The following is a 6,000-nucleotide window of genomic DNA, read 5'->3' on the forward strand; positions in this document are numbered from 1 at the left end:
TTGTCTTAGAAAAGAAACTTCAGCATACTGAACCATTAAATTGAAAAGACAAAATTGACCTTGAGAAATTCAAAGACCCGCCCTCTCTTGCTTTTTCCCCTTTTTGCAAAATCAAAATGTTCATATCTCTCTCTCTCTCTCTCTCTTTCTGCACCACCACAGCACACCAGCACCTCCATGACTCCATCTTCTCTCTCTCAACCAAACCTTGACAGCCGCTGCCTAAAATCTTCGCCGGAGATAGAGATACATTGTCGATCATCAACAGTTCCAACGAGACTGACCTTTTTCTTGTCAGAAAACGCCCAAAACCATCTCTCTCTCTCATTTTTTCCAACCACCAGTGTCGGAAGTTCTCTCCACTTCTAACACCTAACGTTGCAAGAAGGTTTTCTTCTCTCATTTTGAATTTATTTTCTAAATTTTTCTATTTACATATGTGTTTTATTTTGTTTTGATTTGATTTTATAAATTGACATATACATTCATTTGTACAAAGGAAATTCGTATTGTTTGATAAAATGCTTTAGTGAGGATGGATGCACTAATAATACAGTAAAAGGGGTTATTTTTTCAAAAAAAAAAAGTTATTTTGGGTTAGATTAAAAGTGTTTAGTATGATGTAGTTTTATAGATAGAGAAATAAAGCATTTTCTTTGTTTATTAATTGATTTAATGTATTTGGTGGTTGTGCTTGACTTTCAGGTATTATTTATTAGTTAGATTTTTTCAGGTGTCACATTAGGCTCAGCCAAAATCATTTCAAAATTCACTTTTTTAATGTACAAAACAATCCCATTTTTTTAAAAACCTGAAAAATAATATGTTATTTAAATTCAAATTTTCACATTTATTTTCTTTCTACAAATTCTCAACAATCAATAGGATAAAAATTTACTTGCTGGTCCCCTTGACATAGTTATAAGTGGTGTATATTGATAAAAATGACAGATTTTGTTCGTTGTTTGGGAACTTAAATCAATTCTTTGTTATCTTTTTCTTATGGATTAAATCAAAGTACTGTGTATGTAACTTGAAAGTACTGTGATATATTCTAATTGCAATCTTTAGCATGAAATTTTGCGGTTGCTGATATATTGGACACTCAGGATAGCTACAATGTATCAGTTGTGTTGCTTTCGTGACAAATCGTTTAATAATTACTACAACATAGATTTTGAGAAATTGGTGTTTGGTGATGTTAAGACCTTATTAGTTAGACATGTAAAGGGAATAAAAGGGAACAATGGTGGTGACAGTGTGAAGAGTAATATTGGTAGTATGAAAATGTTTATTTGTTGAATTTGCTTAATGATACCTTTCAAATGAAATTTGAACTTGGGGTTTGGATGCATATAAATATTAAGTTCAAAGTTTCTCACAAATTTTGAAATGTAGTGTTTACCCAAAAAAGGGATATTGGTAGGTTAAAATTTTAACTATCAACTCCAAAGTAAAATCTCACTTCAAAACATGGAATTAAAAGTTTCAGATGCAGACCAATTATTCTAAGTCTTGTTGACAAACCGAGGAGGTTACATAAATTATAGTAAATCATGAGTTCAACATGAACTTCAAGTTGAAGCTAGCTAAATCAAATATGTTTATGGTGAAGCACTTAATGGCTATGGCCAAGTAACCTTTCATGGAAACAAACTTTTGATCTGCATATGTAATCCCCTATCAGGCTGTCCTTGCATATGCATGATAGCCTTTGCAAGAGAAATATGGCTGTGTTAGTTGATTTTTATGGTATGTTTTTTAAAATACTAGAAGCATATATACTTATTTTGGTTTGTATTTGAGAAGTACACTCAAAATTGGATGTGGTCCTATTGACAACCATTATCGTTTGCTTTAGTTCTTTTACGTTTCCAGTCCTCCCTCCCTCCCCCCCCCCTCCTCTAATTATCTCAAAATTGATTTCAAATACGGAGCATTTTCTAATTACCTATTGATGATGTGAAGAAAATTAGTGGGCTGGATGCTTCGGACTTGACAGGAGTGCTTGCTCATTCGATGGCTTGGAAAAGAAAGAAAAGCGATCAAAGGTGACCGGGGTTGCCAGCCAAGAACCCTCCGATGGCAAAGTTAGTCTTCTCTCTATATTTTCGGAGTTCCAACTTTTTGGGAAATATCAAGCATACATTTTTCTAGTCTGAATGGGTGTTTATATAGTGTCCTGGGAATAGTTACTGGGCTTGTAACCTCCCTTGGATTTGAGGAGGTGCGAGGGTTCAAGGATAACTTCCACAACCGTTTAGGAGTTATATTTTCTCATATAACGGTTATCGGAAGTTATGCATATGTTACGGAGTGGTGACATGTACTCAGGAATTTCGAAGTATTAAGGGCTCGTCCAGGGGTCCTCTTGTGGACGAACCCCTTCAGGACGAGGTTGATAGCTTTCCTAGGACGAGTGCTACGGGTGTGTTTTCGTCTATGGACGACCATGGACGTTAGCCTCGTCCTAGTGCTTTCTTTTGGACGACTGCTGGTGTGGATGACCATGGATAGTCTGGAGTACTTTTATTTTTCTTCATTCCTCATCAGTTGCCCCTTCGTCTAGGGGTCATGCAGCATATCACCAAACTTCAGGACTAGTTTTCCAAGAACATTTATTATTATTATTATTTTCTATTTTATTTGTTTTTCAGACAGAGTACCACGTGTCATGCTTTCATAGGTGATTGGTCACGTCGACTTACCTCCTCGAGGCAGATGCCACGTGTCGCTTTCTCATTGGTCTCGTCGTTGTGAATATCGAGACTTCTCTACCTATAAATAGTGGTTTCCCTCTCGTGCCCCTCTCATTTTTTTAGATTTTCTATTTTAACACTTTTCGTCCGTTGCCTCGTCTAGGAGTGTTCTCAGCGTCCTTAGTATCTTTCTTCTAGAGCCAGGTATTCCCCTTCCTCTCACTCTCAGGCTTTCCTTTTTAAGCTTTAGAGTGTCTGAAATGGCTACCTGTTCGTCTAGCAACAGTGTAGACAAGGCCATAGACGAGTATCATGATTCTTCTGGTTATAGCACTTCTAGTAACGATAGAAGTAGTAGTAGTGGCCACACAACGGAGGAATATACCTCTGGTGTTCCTGGAATTCCTGCTGAAACTTTACAAGAAAATCTTAGGACGAGGGCAGCCTCTAGAGCTGGTACCTCAACGAGCGTCCCGCCGTCCCCCCCTTTGGACGAAGAAGAAACTGTGTATAGTTGTGCTATAGAAATCCCTTCTAAGACGGACAAGAAGAGGTTAGACGCTCTTAGGAGTTGGTTCCAAATCCCAGACGATCTGAATCCTAGGTTAGCCGTCCAAGGGGAATGGTGTTGCCAACCTCGTTTAGGAATAGGTATTTACGAAGCTTATTTGTTAGGGGGGCTTAGATTACCTTTAAATGCCTTCGCTAGAGAATTACTCACTAGGCTGGGCTTGGGAGTTTGTCAGTTTAACCCCAACGCGTGGAGACTTATTGTCTCTATGCAAGTCTTATGGATAGAGGTATTTAATGGGAACCGTCCTATCACCGTGGACGAGTTTCTGTATTGTTATAAACCCTCTGAGATAAGTCAATCTTTAGGTTTTTATCAATTCACAGCTAGGGGCAATGACTGTAGGTTTATTAAGTCTTTGCCTTCGTCTGACAGAAACTGGAAGACATAATTTTTCTTTGTCTCTAGTTTTTGGGCAGGGCATCCTATCGAGGTTGGTAAAGATGCATTTGCCCCTTATACTGGAGAATTAGGGAACCTTCGTCAAGAAGGTATGTTATGTTTTTCCTTCATTCTTTTTTTTATTTGTTTTGTTATCTTTAGACAATTGTCTAACCTTAATTTTCCTCTCTTTTCTCAGCTGTTAAACGTCCTTCTCTAAGTAAGTTTCACCATGACCATGTCCACAGAGCTCGTCTACACCCCGAGAGGAATTTTCACTCGTTGGTGACTCTTCGACGCTTGCACAAGTGGGGACTTGGCCCTAATCCATCTGCTAAAGCCTTTGCATACGAGCAAACTGTTCGTAGATGTGAGTGCTTTTCTTACTTGAAATTTTGAATTTTTTTTTCATACACATACATATGTACATGTATTTTTCAGGAATGACAACCATGAAAGAAAACAAATGGAAGGAAGTGATCGACGAGACGACCAGACTTGAAGTTCAATCTCAGCCTCGTCTTGCTGCTGGAGACAAAAGGAAAAACTTGTCCAAAAACTTGGACTTGGGAAGCTTACCCGGTCGTCGGGGGAAGAAGACCAAGCATGGGTCGTCCAGGCCTGAAACTTCTAAGTTTGACCCTCCTTCCTCCTTGCCGTCCATCACAGTCGTTGATGTTGACTCGTCTACGCCTGTTGGCGTCACTCCGTCCAAAACCCCTGCTCCCACTTCGTCTGAGCCTCCTCAAAGGATTTCTATGAACTTACTGGAGAATGAGGATTTAGCCTGGGAACAATTTCAAGAGGCTATAACAGGTGAGGACGTGGCTGTGTGCTACGATGTGTCTTTGAAGGAGTTTGAGCATTCCGGTGTCCACGATCTTTTTAAGGTGAGCACCTTTGTCTCGTCTTGCTTTAGCAATGTTATCTATTGTCATTTTTATCTCTTGAACCTTCTTGTCTTCTATGTAGGCAATGTCGAAGTTCATAGCTGCATCCAGGCAAGCCACGGAGATGGACAAGATGAGGATCCTTCTTGAAAAAAGAATAAAGGAGATTAAAGACGACTATAGAATTTGGGCCTAGGTGGCGAATAAGGCCAAGGACAAGGTTAAGGGGTTGAATGCTTTAGTGGGGGAGCTGAAATCTGATGCTGCTAAGAAGGACGATTGTCTTGACTTTCTTCAAAAGAAGAACGACGAGCTGAGTTTCCTTCTCAAGAAGGCTAAAGACGACGCAGTGGAGGAGTTCAAAGCATCCAAGGAGTTTACCAACCTGATGGACACAAACTATGCAGCAGGGTTTGAAGATTTTAGAATGGATGCTATAGAAAACTTTCCTGGAGTTGACTTTAGCACTATTAAACTCAACCTTGGCGCTGCTACAAGTTCTCTCCTCCAAACAGGCTCAGATGATGTTAATATTGAGGATGGTGCCACCACAAAACCATCTCAAGACGACCCCAATGTTGATGCCCCCAATATTGAGTACAATTATCTCGTCCAGAGCGTTCTGGACGAGTTTATTAACAATTGTCTTTTAAGGCTTATTTTATAAGGTTTTTGGACGGTGGTCGTCTACCCTCTTTAGACTAATGAATATTTACTTTTATCCATTATTTTCACCATTAATGTCATTGGCTTTTAAACAGTCTGTGTTCTAAGTGTTGAATGGTCGTCCATGTGATTTTCTTATGGACGACCTACCTAAGCATGGACGTCTTTGTTAGCCAGTCAAATCTTTACAAGTGTAACTCGTCTTAGGACGACAATGATGACTTTGCCAGTCTTTTACCTCGTCCTTTGGGCAATTATCACTCGTCTCCTTGCAAGACGCTTATAATGTTTTACTCGTCCTAAGACATTGAGATGTCTTGGCTAGATGCTCGTCTTTGGAACTTTATGCTTTAACGTATGCCTTTTTCTTGTCTATCTACTTCTTAGACGAGTATGCCTTAGCTTTTTCTTTTTGCTTTATCCTCATTTCGAGGAAAGCTTAGACGAGTATGCCTTAGCTTTTTTTATCCTCATTTCGAGGAAAGCTTATAAACGTTACATCCCTGCGTTCAGATATTTTCATTCGTCTTAGGCTTTTGCCCCCCTTGTGGGTATCATTATGGAAGCTAGATTAAATATATTAGAAATCCAAACCATATTATTGCATGAACATTGTCCACAAATATGACACGCTTAGAAGCTGGTGCCTTATTAAAATACTTAAGAAAATACATAACCTCATCTTTTACAACCTAGTCTGTAGACGGTGCAAAAATTTAAGAACTAGTGCACTTTTTATTCTTAATACACACTATAGTAGTAATAAGAACACAGCAGTAAGTATAAGTAAACA

Source organism: Castanea sativa, chromosome 6 (assembly GCF_040712315.1).
Source record: "Castanea sativa cultivar Marrone di Chiusa Pesio chromosome 6, ASM4071231v1".
Taxonomy (NCBI): Eukaryota; Viridiplantae; Streptophyta; class Magnoliopsida; order Fagales; family Fagaceae; genus Castanea; species Castanea sativa.